Below are 17,311 nucleotides of genomic sequence, written 5' to 3'. Positions count from 1 at the left end.
AACTTATAAAACTGTAAGCTGAATGTAGTTTCTTTTTGGTTCCTTAATACTGTTTCCGTCAGTGATACAGCTGTACTAGTATGGTAGTAGACGCAAGTGGATGCAACTTAACATCAGCTTCCATTGTTTCATGTTCATTCACATCAAAATTGAAACTATCCCACTGACACATACTGTTCCAATTCTACCCTCCCCCCCCCCCCCCCTCGCCTCCCCTGACAACAGAATACCATTAAGTTCTACTCCTCCTCCCTGTCTTTATGCTGTAGTGTTTATTGCGTAATCGTACACCGTGTGCAGCGATATTACACTCCTGGAAATGGAAAAAAGAACACATTGACACCGGTGTGTGAGACCCACCATACTTGCTCCGGACACTGCGAAAGGGCTGTACAAGCAATGATCACACGCACGGCACAGCGGACACACCAGGAACCGCGGTGTTGGCCGTCGAATGGCGCTAGCTGCGCAGCATTTGTGCACCGCCGCCGTCAGTGTCAGCCAGTTTGCCGTGGCATACGGAGCTCCATCGCAGTCTTTAACACTGGTAGCATGCCGCGACAGCGTGGACGTGAACCGTATGTGCAGTTGACGGACTTTGAGCGAGGGCGTATAGTGGGCATGCGGGAGGCCGGGTGGACGTACCGCCGAATTGCTCAACACGTGGGGCGTGAGGTCTCCACAGTACATCGATGTTGTCGCCAGTGGTCGGCGGAAGGTGCACGTGCCCGTCGACCTGGGACCGGACCGCAGCGACGCACGGATGCACGCCAAGACCGTAGGATCCTACGCAGTGCCGTAGGGGACCGCACCGCCACTTCCCAGCAAATTAGGGACACTGTTGCTCCTGGGGTATCGGCGAGGACCATTCGCAACCGTCTCCATGAAGCTGGGCTACGGTCCCGCACACCGTTAGGCCGTCTTCCGCTCACGCCCCAACATCGTGCAGCCCGCCTCCAGTGGTGTCGCGACAGGCGTGAATGGAAGGACGAATGGAGACGTGTCGTCTTCAGCGATGAGAGTCGCTTCTGCCTTGGTGCCAATGATGGTCGTATGCGTGTTTGGCGCCGTGCAGGTGAGCGCCATAATCAGGACTGCATACGACCGAGGCACACAGGGCCAACACCCGGCATCATGGTGTGGGGAGCGATCTCCTACACTGGCCGTACACCACTGGCGATCGTCGAGGGGACACTGAATAGTGCACGGTACATCCAAACCGTCATCGAACCCATCGTTCTACCATTCCTAGACCGGCAAGGGAACTTGCTGTTCCAACAGGACAATGCACGTCCGCATGTTTCCCGTGCCACCCAACGTGCTCTAGAAGGTGTAAGTCAACTACCCTGGCCAGCAAGATCTCCGGATCTGTCCCCCATTGAGCATAATTGGGACTGGATGAAGCGTCGTCTCACGCGGTCTGCACGTCCAGCACGAACGCTGGTCCAACTGAGGCGCCAGGTGGAAATGGCATGGCAAGCCGTTCCACAGGACTACATCCAGCATCTCTACGATCGTCTCCATGGGAGAATAGCAGCCTGCATTGCTGCGAAAGGTGGATATACACTGTACTAGTGCCGACATTGTGCATGCTCTGTTGCCTGTGTCTATGTGCCTGTGGTTCTGTCAGTGTGATCATGTGATGTATCTGACCCCAGGAATGTGTCAATAAAGTTTCCCCTTCCTGGGACAATGAATTCACGGTGTTCTTATTTCAATTTCCAGGAGTGTAGAATACAACTCCTCCACTCTCCCCCTTCCCCATATGCCAGACTTCACCTGCCTCGCCCGTTGGCCACTCAGCTGTAGAATCGTCCACTCGTGCCATCTGCGCTACGCTGCCCCTTGTGTCATGTGCTTGATGCCTGCCAACAGTTTCAGGATGTACGGAACAATATTTCACCACAACGATTTCCTCTCTTCTTGCGCGCCCACTGTGTTACACTGTCACTTATCACAGTCACTTCTTTCCCGTTGCATTTGTCAACTACAGCTTGGCCACGATAACTTGGCGATTTCGCAAGTGCTGCCAGAAGCAACCAGAGCTACTTGAAAGATATTCATTGGACTCCAAGCGCTGCCAACGTCAAGCTGCCGCTAGATCCGAAGTGATGATGATGCGTGGTTTGTGGGGCGTTCAACTGCGCGTTCATCAGCGCCAATTTTCAAACAATCCCATTTTTACACAATCCAATCTAGCTACTGTCACGAATGATGATGATGAAATAATGAGAACAACATAAACACCCAGTCCCCGGGCAGAGAAAATCCACAACCTAGCCGGGAATTGAGCCCGGGACCCCGAGATCCAGAGGCAGCAATGCTAGCCGCTAGACTACGAGCTGCAGACTAGATGCAAAGTAGTACAAAAGGCCTGAGTCCACCAACAAGTAACTTCTGTAACTACTTCCTGAGGTGTTTACATTAGAACAAAAACTCTCTCAAGTTTATTTTTTCATTCCACTGGAGAAAGTTTATTTCAGGAACTCGCCGCAAGTACTTGCTGCAGTACTGCAGTTATTCTCAAAAACCAGAGTTGTTGGCACTGTTGTTGCATTATTATTAATGAATAAAAATCATGACGAAATAAAAAAATAAGGACATAGAAAAAATATTAGAGGAGTACATGTTGATGTTACCAAGAAACACAATTCAATTAACTAAAATCAGACGATTTCACTCAAATTGAAAACTTTGATGATGTCGTATGCAAATTTCGAACATTTCTTGTCTATTGCATGTTCAAACAATCGGTAACAGGAAACAAAAACGCGAGGAGGCATCTCACCAAGACTGTGTTTTAATTACTCTTCGATTTTTGAAAGCAGTATTTACTGCTTTTATCACGAATGTAGCGCATTTGTGTCTACGGTAACATAAAAAAATCAGTCAAAATTTACAGACGTCTGTGCTGCCATTCTGCTTTCCCTTCTGGTAAAACAAACTGATTGGTGAATACATTTCACAGCTTCTTTACTAGTGGTGACAATTATGTGGGTTTTAGAGGATCCAACGGTACATTTCTTTCGGCCCATCTGTCTTTGTGTCATTCCCATTCTCGACAATGATATTTTCGCACCGGTGTTCTGTAGGTTTGAGAAGAACTTCCACGAAAAGACAAACTGGACAAGTACTTGCACCAAGATTCAAGAAACTAGAACGAATTTTCACCCTCAGCGGAGCGTGCATTGATTTCAAACTTTCTGACAAATTAAAACTCTATGCCGGACCGAGACCCGAACCTGGGAACTCGATCTGGCACACAGTTTTAAGCTGTCAGGAAGTTTCAGGCACAAAACTGTTTCCAATAACTTGCGAACTACTTAAAAAAGACGAAACTAGTGGACGTCGACTGGAAGGGGAGGGTGGCAGATTTGGTGGTTCATAAATGACACCCAGTTCTGTGATTGTATGGATAATGCGCCATACCATAGTCGGAGTCCGACAGAATGCCTAATAAATATGATTTCAGGATTACGACGTTAGAGTAGTTGCAAGAGGGCCAAATAAACTTCCACGACTCAATGACGAAGCCTGAACTGTTATCTACAATAAAAAGAAACGAGCCAGTCATGAAAGTATACGTCGTGCATAAAAGCACTGAGAGCAGAGGCTGCAAAGGGTAGCGCGTTTATCACCCTAAAATTGCGATCAACGACCGATAGAATTGGCGTAGGCCAAAATAAACATAATTTCAGGAAGAACAATGTCACTGGTGACATGTCGAAGGAAACATTACAGAATCTTGTTAATGCTGCTTCCCTATCAGTTACTGCACGAGACTGACAGGCTTACTGCAGGAATGTTCAGCGGCTGGAGCAAGAGTATTGGACACGGGATGGAATGATAGGAATGGCCGTCGATGAAGTTATCAATACCACGGCCTCAAGCGCTGGTGATAATGATCTTGAATCAAACCCAAATGACAGTGTATTTAGTGAACATCGGTTTGACTGTACGTTCAGGCACAGGTGATTTCCCGTCTGATGTGTCACTTAAGCGTGCAATATTTCCGCAAGCGCCACCTACGATATCGTGTTAAGCACAAAACGCGAGTACTGGCGCCAGCTCTGCCACTACCAACAACCGACGCCGCCTTCGTCTCATCGCTCCTCAACCCTCAGCAACCTTAAACCGGGGGCACCGCCGTTCCCGACAGCCACCGTGCCAATCCCAACTTCTCGTGGACAAAGAGTACTACAGCTTTTCTCTGTTCCATATTTGGAATACTTTTGTTCCTCCCAGCACATGATGCACCTTCCGATTTTCTGCTTATTTCAAAATTACTCACGTTGGTTTTCCAGAAATACGGCTGGTCCTGAAGCTATGTACATTGAAGAGCCAAAGAAACTGGTACACACCTCCCTAAATATCGTGTAGTGCTCCCGCGAGCACGCAGAAGTGCAGCATCACGACGTGACGTGGACTACACTAATGCCTCAAGTAGCGCTGGAGGAAACTGACACCATGAATCCTGCGGGGCTGTCCATAAATCCGTAAGAGTACGAGGGGGTGGAAATCTCTTCTGAACAGCATGTAGCAAGGCATCCCAGATTTGCTCAATAATGTTCAGGTCTGGGAAGTTTGGTGGCCAGAGAGGCTGTTTAAACTCAGAAGAGTGTTCGTGGAGCCATTGTGTAGTAATTCTGGGCGTGTGGGGTGTCGCATTGTCCTGCTGAAACTGCCGAAGTCCGACGGAATGCACAATGGACGTGAAAGGATGCAGGTCATCAGACAGGGTGCTTATGTACGTGTGACGTGTCAGAGTCGTATCTAGACGTATCAGCGGTCCCATACCAGTCCAAATGCACACGCCCCACACCATTACAGACCCTCCAACAGCTTGAACAGTCCCCTGCAGAGATGCGGGGTCTATGGATTCATGAGGTTGTCTCCACACCCGTACACGTACATCCGCTCGATACAATTTGAAACGAGACTCGTCCGACCAGGCAACATGTTACCGGTCATCAACAGTCCAATGTCGCTGTTGACGGGCCCAGGTGAAGCGTAAAGCTTTGTGTCATGCAGTCATCAAAGGTACACGACTGGGTCTTCGGCTCAGAAAGCCCATATCGATGATGTTTCGTTGAATGGTTCGCACGCTGACACTTGTTGACGACCATCATTGAAATCTGCAGCAATTTGTGGAAGAGTTGCACTTCTGTCACACTGAACGATTCTCTTCATTCGTCAGTGGTCCCGTTCTTGCAGGATCTTTTTCCGGCCGCAGCGATGTCAGAGATTTGAAGGTTCACCGAATTTCTGATATTCACTGTACACTCATGAAATGGTCGTACGGAAAAATACCCACTTCATCGCTACCTAGGAGATGCTGTGTCCCTTCGCTCGTGCGGCGTCTATAACGCCACGTTCAAACTCACTTAAAAGTTGATAACCTGCCATTGTAGCAGCCGTATCCGATCTAGCAATTGCGCCAGACACTTGTCTTATATAGGCGCTGCCAAGTGCAGCGCCATATTCTGTCTGTTTACATATCCCTTTATTTGAATACGCATACCTGTACTAGTTTCTTTGACGCTTCGGTGTGTAATGTTCTTCAGATGAGAAAATCACGTAAAAATAAGCTAGCAGCAGTACACGTGTGAACAAGTTCCATGGAGTGGACTATCTTATCTCTGTAAAGTGCGGTCATTTAATTCGGTCTGGCTGTAACTACCAAATGAAGAAAATTTCTCAAATAAAATATTTATTCTGTATTATCATTTAGAGTAAACAAATTTTGTGACCAAGTCCGCTCTAGTACACAGTTCCAGGAAGCAAAGTATGAAAATAAATACAGTTTGTACTGATTTTTTCTCACTTTCGGCTCTCTCTCTCTCTCTCTCTCTCTCTCTCTCTCTCTCTCTCTCTCTGTCTTACAGGCAGCGTGAAAATTGAGCTGCAAAATTTATCAGTTAATAAGCAGTTCGTTAAAAAACTCGCAGTTTAATGGTTTTGAATGTATGCAGATCTGAATGTTCATGGTTATGACTGGAAAGATGGTCATTCTGAGTTTGTACTCTTCGGAAACAAGTCTCAATTCTCACTAAAAAATTGGAAATTTCCATACAAGTCATTCACGGGTGATCACAAACTTCCAGAGATTAATTCAGTTCTTCATAAAAAAAATATGTTTACCAGTTAAGTTTGTGGTTAAATGACCTCGTTTTACAAGGGCTGGCCACAGACTTCCAAAGAAAAATGAAAATATCATCTCGTGTCGCCAATGCGAGCAGAAGATTTCTTTTTTGATAGACCGAAATCAGCTACCTATTTCAGCTCATGCTACCTGTTATCTCCCTTTTTCTGCCTTTTTCTAATCATTCCCAATTCCTGAAACTATTTACACAGAAATCCAAACTAAGACATTCCACAAAACGATTAAGGTTTAAATAATCTCCGTCTTTACTCGCCTGAACGACTGAAATAAAAGTTACATTACTAAAGAACCAAAGCTGGTATGGCACCCTCCCCCAAGTATATGACTAATATCAAAGCTGTACACTCTGATTCCCACGCTCATTCACATTAGTTATTAACTATATCAATGATTCATATGAAACATACCGCCTTCATTCATCCCCTCATTCACACAGTGCGCAATGCAACAAATGAAAATAGTGTCATCCAGTGTAAAACAAAACAGTGGTAGCCTGAAACTGAAAGTGTTACTTAAATTTCAGCCTTTTGGTCGAACTGCTATTTAGCTATTTATTTAATTATAAAGTATGTAGCTGAAGTTCTTCACTGAGTTTTACGTAAGACGTATTAGTACGTTGGGAAGTTATCTACCACTGAAAGTAATAAATTCTGCGTTTTTAGTGATTTTGCGTGTTTGAGAAATTACGTCATATGTTAAACTGATATTCATACTGTCGTTAACTATTATCATTACAAAAAGCCTCATAGGTAAGCGCATCATCAACAAAAACTCTGTGACCGTGATTGATACTATTCAGTAACTTATTACTCTACAACAAGAACAGTTCCGCTCTATTACGTTCGAATGCGGCGTGCAAGAAATTATTTCTATACGCAGGATATTTTTTCATCTGCGCAGTGTTTAGTCACGTGACGTGCTAAGGAAAGGACATATGCAGAACAGAGACGAATGGGAAATCGCTCTAGTGATGAAACGGGCTGCAAATTTTGAAATCCTCTCATTAAAGCGATTCCGACAATAGCCAGTTGTTATGGCACAGCGCCGCGCGGGATTAGCGGAGTGGTCTGGGGCGCTGCAGTCATGGACTGTGCGGCTGGTCCCGGCGGAGGTTCGAGTCCTCCCTCGGGCATGGATGTGTGTGTTTGTTCTTATGATAATTTAGGTTAAGTAGTGTGTAAACTTAGGGACTGATGACCTTAGCAATTAAGTCCCATAAGATTTCACACACGTTTGAACATTTGTATGGTACAGGAACTCGGAACGGCGAAAATGGTCGGCTGTCTGCGTGCTTTTGTCGTGAGCATCTATGGATAGGACAGTGAAACGACTAGTAGTAGACAAGGTCTTGGACGCCCCCGTCTCATTACAGAACGTGGAAGTCAGAGATTCGCGTTCCCCGTAAGGCAGGATAGGTGACGATCTGTAGCAGAACTGACAATACTGATGCAAGTACAAGTTTTTCGGAGCACACGGGTCAGCACACATTGTTGAACATGTTGCTCCGCAGCAGACGGCGCTACAACTTCCATCGCTGAGCCAACAACATTGTCTGAGATCAGTGGAAGTACGTCACCTGGTCGAACGAATCGCTTTTCTTGTTACATTACGCCATCATCCACGGCAATGGAAACTCTAATTATACATCACGCCACGGACGTAACTCGGTGGAGGTAAGGCTATGCTAAGGGAGACATTCAGCTGGGCTTTCATAGGGCCTGTGAAAGTAATCGAAGGTACCATGACACCTGAGGACTACGTGAACATTACTGAGGACAACCTGCATCCCATCATGCTTCATGTCTTCCCATATGGCTAGGGCATCTTCCATCAGGATCACTGTCTGTTTCACAGTCCAGGATCGTGTTACAGTGGTTGTGAGAGAATGGTAGTGAAGTCACGCTGATGTCTTGGCCGCCATATACGACTCACCTGGACCTCCATAAAGCTATCGGGCTGCAGCTCCAAACCACCGGTCCCCTATTTTGCGTGCATTTTGTTCAAATGGCTCTGAGCACTATGGGACTTAACATCTGAGGTCATCAGTCCCTTAGAACTTAGAACTACTTAAACCTAACCAACTTAAGGACATCACACACATCCATGCCCGAGGCAGGATTCGAACCTGCGACGGTAGCAGTCGCGCGGTACCCGACTGAAGCGCCTAGAACCGCTCGGCCACCGCTCCGGAGGCATTTTGTGACCTGTGCGTATACCTCTCGTGCCACGTACCTCTAGAAATATACCAAGGACTTCCGAATCAATGGTACGCAAAATGGCTGGTGTATTGCGTTCCAGAGGTGGACCAAGATGGTTATAAGCCAGTGGAAATGATGTTTTGTATCATCGGTGTATGAACAGTGCTATGTTCTATTCTACCTGAAAATCAACATCTACGCACGTTCGAAATGTGTTTGTAGAAGAACGTTTCGCCATCAGTATTTGACCAGCACGAACAACTGTTTCTGATCACTATATTTTGCGTCAATGCCATGGATTAAATTCCAAACCTTTCGGCAGTGTTTTATGGAGTGAGGACACGTGACACGATCCGTCCGTAATATGGGGACGTTAAGCTTGTCGGCGCCCTTGGTGCTAACCGAGAGGAACAGGTTATGTGTCGGCATCAGGTTTACCATATTCCTGTTTCCTTCATGATATAATACAAAAGTGGTACCACACTAAACACACATCCATTGCAGATACCTACACTCAACAAATGCACGTAACACACAGTTCTCATACTGTGCGAGGAAAGGGCACCACTGTGCGAGGAGGAAGAAAGATAGGCAGCTGAACCTAACCCTCGGTGTATCACAGCCAACTATGCAATACGACTCTGTGTCTGCCTACCATCATATATACACTCACAAGCCTCTGTGATCCGCATCAGCATTATCGATTTTTAACTTCATTATGTTTGCATATTGAGGGGAAGAAACTATACTTCGGCAGACGATCTAATCTCTGTTATTCACATGACTCTAATTCGAGTTATACCGGGCGGTTATAACTGAAGTTCACCTACTCACACAAGTCCAGTGTGGGTTGTAATTACTGTATGACGGCGAAGCTTGGTAAGTATTCTAATGCGTTAGTGCGGGACCAATTTGCACCGGAAAACAATTGATAAGACATTTCGTCACCATATGCAGCTCGCAGTGACTGCAAAAAAGACGTATAGAAATGTTTCGATATGTAATGGATTAGGAACGGGACGTAGGCAGAAGAGGTGAAACATGCGAGAAAGACATAACATTGATTTTACTAGTAACCGCCGCTTACGCAATTTCTTCAACATGAGACGTCGACGAGTTGCTGTACAGCGCCAGATCTGCACCTAGTGGCCAAAACTAGAACTATTTTTTCCAGCGTAAATTGATTCCGCATTAATGCATTTCGCTGCTACGCAATAATTACAGCGACACTGGATCTCTATGAGTAGCTGCACTTTAGTTGTAACTACACAGTACTATGGGGAAAGCATAACTATGAATGACACCGTGGCTAGTATAATTAAAATGGATTGGAATCTTCTTTGAGATTTTTGGTCTTGCGATATACTCTCTAGTGCAGCGCGGTTGATGGATCTCTGATCGCGACACATCTGCGGCCCGACGTGTCCTACATCTCACCATATCATCGTTGTTGTCTCATATTGTATAGTGTGTGGTGGGGCCCTACTCACTGACTCACTGAGCGACAGCACAAACTAAAATGTATAATCATACTGGGATGTGAACCTTCATGTACTCACAGCGTATTAATACTCCTTATCTATATAAAAACGAATGTTTGTTCGGAACGTGTGATCTCAAAAGTAATGTTGTCTGGAGAAGGTTATTAGCTACATAGTTTTTCTAGCAACAGTGTACCGGTTTTCCTTTGACTGCTCCAATTCTCAAAATCAGTCCCCCATTATTGCATTAGCATCTTCCATATGATGCGATTTCCGTATGCTTTCACAGATTGGTAGTCCTGTGTAACAGTTTGTTTAACAGAACTTAAATATGGTAATTCACATACGCAAGCAAAATAATTATTTTATTCCACTGAGATGAAGCTTGATACAATTTTTGTTTGCTCTGTGAAAATAATCATGCTTCCTACACGCCCATCACTTGCTATATCCACCATTTAGGCACGAAAGGGAAAGCGTTTACATCCTTCTTAAGGAAGCGAATGTCGGCAAGCAAGCAACAAATCAGATCATTTACGGGTAGCTCAGTTACGTGCATCAGAATCGACATACCAACGCACAGCAAGAAATTTATCTGGTCGTTTACGACTGCCCTATCGTATCCTTATGGAATCGGAAGGTCGACACACAGAAAGAAATGTAGATGTTCGTACGAGCTACTTGATCATTTAATTGAAATCGACACGGCAACGTACAGTTGGAGTGGACGCACAACGTATCCGTACTACTCGATGTCGATGGACAGTGCCTGTTGACCTAACTTCTCCAGCTTTCCAATATATTGCCAATTACAACTACAGTCTACATCCAAATCGGCACATGGATAAAGTGTGCGCGCACTGTAGTGCACAGAAGATCTCCAGCGAAACACTAGGAATGTGCTGCACGAATGGCAAAGTTGAACTTCCGACTTTGCGTACACTACCTGATCTTCTGTTGTCACTGTTTTCAAAGAAACCCGATGATTCCAGACTCTTTCTACGACACATTATGAATCATCTTGAAGAAAATGACTTGTTGATACATAACCAACACGGATTCAGAAAATATCGTTCTTGTGCATCACAGCTAGATCTTTATTCACACGAAGTCATGAGTGCTGTCGACAAGGGATCTCAGATCGATTCCATATTCCTAGATTTCCAGAAGGCTTTTGATACCGTCCCTCACAAGCGACTATTAATCAAATTGCGTGCATATGGAGTATCGTGTGACTGGATTCGTGATCTCCTCTCAGAGAGGTCACAGTTCATAGTGACAGAACAGAAATGATATCTGGCATTCCGCCAGGTAGTGTCATAGGCCCTCTGTTGTTCCTGATTTACATGAATGATCTAGGTGATAATCTGAGCAGCCCCTTAGACTGTTTGCAGATGACGCTGTAATTCACCGCCTAATTAAATCATCAGATGATTAATTCCAATTACAAAATGATCTAGAGAGAATTCCAGTATGGTGCGAAAAGTGGCAATTAGCACTAACCAAAGAAAAGTGCGAGGTCATCCACATGTGTACTAAAAGAAATCCGATAAATTTTGGGTATACGATAAATCGCACAAATCTAAGGGCTGTAAATTCGACAAAATGCCTAGGAATTACAATTACGAGCAACTTAAATTGAAAAGACCACACAGATAATATTGCGGGAAGGCGAAACAAAGACTGCGCTTTGTTGGCAGGACACTTAGAAGATGCGATAAACCCGCTGAAGAGACAGCCTACATTACACTTGTCCGTCCTCTGCTGGAATATTGCTGCCAAGTATGGGATCCTTACCAGGTAGGATTGACGGAGGACATCGAAAAGTGCAAGGAAGGGCAGCTCGTTTCGTGTTATCGCGCAATAGGGGTGAGAGTGTCACTGATATGCGAGTTGGGGTGTCAGTCACTGAAACAAAGGCGGTTTTCTTTGCGGTGAGATCTATTTACGAAATTTCAATCACCAACTTTCTCTTCCGAATGCGAAAAAGCCGGCCGGAGTTGGCGTGCGGTTCTAGGCGCTACAGTCTGGAACCGGGCGACCGCTACGGTCGCAGGTTCGAATCCTGCCTCGGGCATGGATGTGTGTGATGTCCTTAGTTTAGTTAGGTTTAATTAGTTCTAAGTTCTAGGCGACTGATGACCTTAGAAGTTAAGTCGCATAGTGCTCAGAGCCATTTTAGCCAATGCGAAAATATTTTGTTGACACTCACCTACGTAGGGAGAAGTGATCATCATAATAAAATACGAGAAATCAGAGCTCGAACGTAAAGATTCAGGTGTTCCTTTTTCCCACACGCCATTCGAGAGTGGAATGGTAGAGAAGTAGTATGAAAATGGTTCGATGAACCATCTGCCAGGCACTTGAGTGTGAATTGCAGAGTAACCATGTAGATGTAGACATTCGCAAATCACCCATCGGCTTTTCAAAGATCAGAATATGGCAATTTTTAAAATTCAGGGGCAAGTATCGTGTAGCATCACTTCTTCCAGTCCCCAGCGCTGAACATTAATTTCTAAAAATCTAAATCGTGTGCAAATTGATCAGCGATTCGATGCGATTCCGGACAGGCACCAAACGTCGTAGGAAGGCTGTCCAAAAAGAATTGCAACTAACGATGGTATCGGGGCGCGCACGCTCTCTACGTTTGTAAGCATAAATAGTGCGGATTCTTGTTTTTCCCCCTTTTTTTTCTCGACTGCAGAAACAACTAGTCGTTAGCTAACCCTTGACAAGTGAACAGGTGTAAGTTGTAGTTGTCGGATTTAGCGTTGCAGACAAAATGACAGAAAAGGTGGAATAACGTTACTACATCAAATTTGTTTAAGCTTGCGATTCTCAACTTGAAACAATTCACAAGATTCAACAAGTATTTGGGGACAAAGCAATGGGTAGTACCACACATATAACGGGTTGTTACAACCACTTCAGAGTTAAGCACTTTCAGGTAGGCCATCGACATCCGACGATGAGGTTGTTACGGACCACGTGAGAACCCTGGTGATGCAGGGTAGACGAATCGCAATCAGAAAACTTGAAGACGAGGTTAAAATTGGTGTTGGATCCATTCATTCCATTCTAGTCGAACATTTGGACCTCAGGCTAAACACAGGAAAATTTTTGGCAAAGTTGCTAACAACTGAGCAATAGCAACTTCGTTCGGAGATCACACAAGATACGACGGATACTGTGGAAGTAATCATTGGCGATGAGCCCTGTGCTTGTGGGTACGACCCATAACCAATGATCCAGTCATCGTAATGGAAGCAAACACTATCCCCGCGACGCAAAGAAGCGGGCCAGGTCCGCAGTCATGTGGAAGTCATGCGGATCGTCTTTTTTGACTCCAACGGCGTGGTCCATCACGAGGGCACCTCAAAACGTATTAGTGTCAGTAAGGAGTACTACCAAGATGTTCCCTCGTCGCCTTCGTGAAGCAGTGAAACTCAAACGGCCTGACTTGTGTACAGCAGGTAGTTGGCACCTTCAGCACGACAATGCACTGTTGTGGTTTGTCAGCCTCCCTATTGCCTTGACATAGTACGGAGGGACGTCTGGCTTCTCCATAAACTGGAAAGACTCTGAGAGGGACAGTATTTCAGAACAGGAAGACATTATGCAGAATTCGACGGTGCTGCTGCGTTCAAGCAAAGGAGGCTTTCAAGCGATGCTTCCAGCAGTGGCAGCAACATTGGAAGAATTGTGTAGAAGCTGAAGGGGATTATTTTAAAGGTGACTAGTGCCAAACAATTGTATCTGAATAATGACTGATTTTATAAACAAAAGTCATATGCTTTTCGAACAGCACTCGTATATTATCTACTTTGCAAACTTTTTTCACCTACGCAACGCCCTGGTAAAATCGTACAAACTTTCGCGTCAACGGAAGCGTCCGATTCCCCTCCGTCTGCTTTGACCCATAACGTAAGGGTGTTGTGGTGTGTCACGTCATTACGGCAAGGAGTTTATGAGCTGATTGTATTTATAGATGTCGTCTTGTTGTCTTTGATGGCGCCCTCTGTGTGTGTGTGTGTGTGTGTGTGTGTGTGTGTGTGTGTGTGTGTGTTCGTGAATGGCATGGTCGATCTACTTTGTGGCGCCGAAATTTGTTGGTGGTAAGTAATTGTTTTCTTTTTTTTTGGGTCTATTTGTCTCGAAGTGTATCGAATGTGTTTTCATTTACGTAGGGATGTTTGACATTAAAATTTTTGAGGTGTGGTTTTTGTTCTGTCCTTCGTAGTTGTAGGTGTTGGTTTTTTCGTATCAGTAGTTATGGTTGACCAATATAGGTCAAGGGAGTCAGCTGTGGTCAAGGGAAATTTCTGATTTCAATATCCGTAGTTTTTGCTGTAGGCGTTGGTGTTTGGTATCGTCAGCTGCCGTTGACCTAGGTCAAGGGAAGTGTCAGATTCCTGCAGATTTTGTAACTATTTTTTTGTTCGTCATTTTACGTGTTTTGGGATCGTGGTATGTATTTTTACTGTTATATTTAAATTGCCCCCTCCATAAAACCCCCAATTGCCTGCGGTTCTCCCGTTAGTTTGATTTTGTTTTTGGAGCGAGGTGTTATTGTCTTATTTATACGTATTTTCGTGTTTTTTGCCGTGTGCATGTAGTGACATCATAGGCGCCATATTGGAGAACTGGAGACGCTTAGAATAGCCATTTCCACCATATTGATGACGTCATGGGTCAAATCAGACAGGTGGAATCGGACACTTTCGTAATACCAAACTTTCAATCTGACCTATGGCAGCAGGTAATATGTAATCCACATTAGAGCCGACAAAACACCAACTATACAGCATGTCAGATGCTGCAACGCACATACCGTCAATGAAGTTACGATTGTTCTGAATTTGATAAGAACGTGATATAATTCTACAGCGACATAATACAACTGTAAGTGTCGCTGAAACATATCAGTGTTGTGATGCATCGCAGCATCCCATAAATTCTTGTGAGAGGAGGAGGGATATCACTTCAATATTATGCAAACTAATCCAACTAGAGGTACGTGCATTACGGATTTCATCATATAATACAAAAGTAGGCTAGCCCTTCGTCATTTCACACATCTGATTTTTCATTTTTCTAATCCTTTCTTTCCTATTATTCATCATTACAGGTAACGAACTTAGTAAAAAAGTATCAACAGCCCTTCGTCATTTTTTTTTGACTGCACCCTTTTTCAAACAAAACTCACTACATTGTTGGATATAATTGTGAATCATCAGATTTATCATGAAACTCACTGTTGGATCTAGACAGACGGTGAAGTGCTCCCATCCATATTACACTATCTACTCAAAACTATCCGAAGACCAATATTAAATGCGGAATTGACAATTGGGCGTTACGAGGGGGCGCACTCCCTAGTATAAAATGAGATGTTCTCAGTAGAGAAGCAGTAACACCCGTTTTTAAATCTACCTAGACAGTATGCAATAATTTCTCCTCGTCCAGCACAGATGATCCTGAAAATCAGTGATTCTGAATTTTTGATAGCTAGGAAAATAATTTTTTAATACAATGCATGAATAGTTGACCTCTTTACTATTACACGGATGCGCGAATAATTCGTCTCCTTACTATTATGTATTGCATGCATCTAACATTTTTTTGAAATCTTACAGTTATTTTCGTAGCTACTAAAAAATGCACAATTACGTATTTCCAGGACTGTATGATGATGAAGTTTGATTTGTGGGGCGCTCAACGGCGAGTTCATCAGCGCCCGTGCAATGTCCCAATTTTTACACAGTCCAATTTTTTTCACACTCCAATCTAGCCAACGACACGAATGATGAGGTTGGTTCAAATGGCTCTGAGCACTATGCGACTTAACTTCTCAGGTCATCAGTCGCCTAGAACTTAGAACTAATTAAACCTAACTAACCTAAGGACATCACACACATCCATGCTCGAGGCAGGATTCGAACCTGCGACCGTAGCGGTCACTCGGTTCTAGACTGAAGCGCCTAGAACCGCACGGCCACACCGGCCGGCCGAATGATGAGGATGATGATGATGAAATGATGAAGACAATACAAACACCTGGTCCCCAGAGAGATATAATCCCCAACCCGGCCGGGAATCGAACCCGGCACCCTGTGATTCAGAGGAAATTTTGTGGCGCTATATACAGCAAATAAGGAAAAGACCTCGGTAGACGGGGTATAAGTCCGATTTTTCGTCCTCCTAAGAAAATTAAGGAGATGATGCGCCCTGTCAAGGACAGTCGCGGCCTCAGGGTCCCTGGAATTTATAACATCACCTGCGAGTTTGGAAGCACTTATATAAGTCAGACCATTCGTTCCGTTTCCGACCGCTGTGCAGAACACCAACGCCATATTAAAAATTGAGAACTGGAGAAATCGCGAATTGCGGAACACAGCCTCACGAAGAAACAATACTGTTCGATGAAACAAAAATTCTGTCCCATGCCTCCACGTACTGGGATTCTGTTATTAAGAAGGTTGGCGAAATAAGAATGAGCGAAAGGAAGTTAAGCCGTGATAAGGGATACTACCTGAGCGGCGCATGGAAACGAGCGCTCGATGCAGAGAAGCAGCAGACACATTCCTTCCAAGGTTTAAGTTCCAACGGAAGTGGTGGCGCTACCAGCGCACACATTGACACCGTCTGCGACAGCAGTTCGTAATCGCCAACCAATCACAACCGACCAATCAGAAGCCGTCCATGGGCTATAAAAGGCCACAACAGCAGCAGTGAAGACAGCCAGTTGCTCCTGACGATGACGATGGAGGATATCGTCGAAAGCTTGCAATTTTATCCCTAATTGACGCGGCAAGAAAACCGAGAATATTTTACAAAACGTTACCGCTGTATTGCAAGTGCTTAAAACTGAACATTTACCAAGTAGGATCCTTTCCTGTCATTATTAATTACAATCGACAATCACTGTTGATAAAAAGACTGAGATTACTGAGCTAATTTAGTTCGATAATTGGTTTAAAAAATTAAAAGTTGTTGAGACTGATAATTAAAGATAAGTGACTTTGTTGTTCAGCAAAATCTTCACTTAAAAAACCAGTCTGAGGTGTGGGGTTGATCTGTTATTCTGTTATTCTGTTCAACGGATTAATCTGAGATGTACCCTTTACCCTGTGGCTCCTGCAAGATGCAATTTCCACCCCCACACTACTGCAGAAGTCAGACAGACGCTCCTAACGTTCTAAATAGAAATGCCTGAAAAACTTTTAGCAATAAATATCTTCTGGAGTCGTCCGCTGTAAGGAAATGACTCAAAAATTCACAAAATTTCTTACATAAGTAGTGGGATACTTGGGTACTGGAGTAGTGCTAGTTAGTGTAAGAAAAACATGAAACTAACGAAAGTTATTATTTATTTTGCAAAAATTCTGAGAAATCACAATGGCACTTTTAATTATGAATTGAACAAGTTATATCTTGGTTCTTTTCGGAATGTCAAGTTACCTCTCAGG

This window comes from Schistocerca nitens, chromosome 4, assembly GCF_023898315.1.
Source record: "Schistocerca nitens isolate TAMUIC-IGC-003100 chromosome 4, iqSchNite1.1, whole genome shotgun sequence".
Taxonomy (NCBI): Eukaryota; Metazoa; Arthropoda; class Insecta; order Orthoptera; family Acrididae; genus Schistocerca; species Schistocerca nitens.
The sequence above is the reverse complement of the archived record's forward strand: the minus strand, read 5'-3'. Positions refer to the sequence as shown.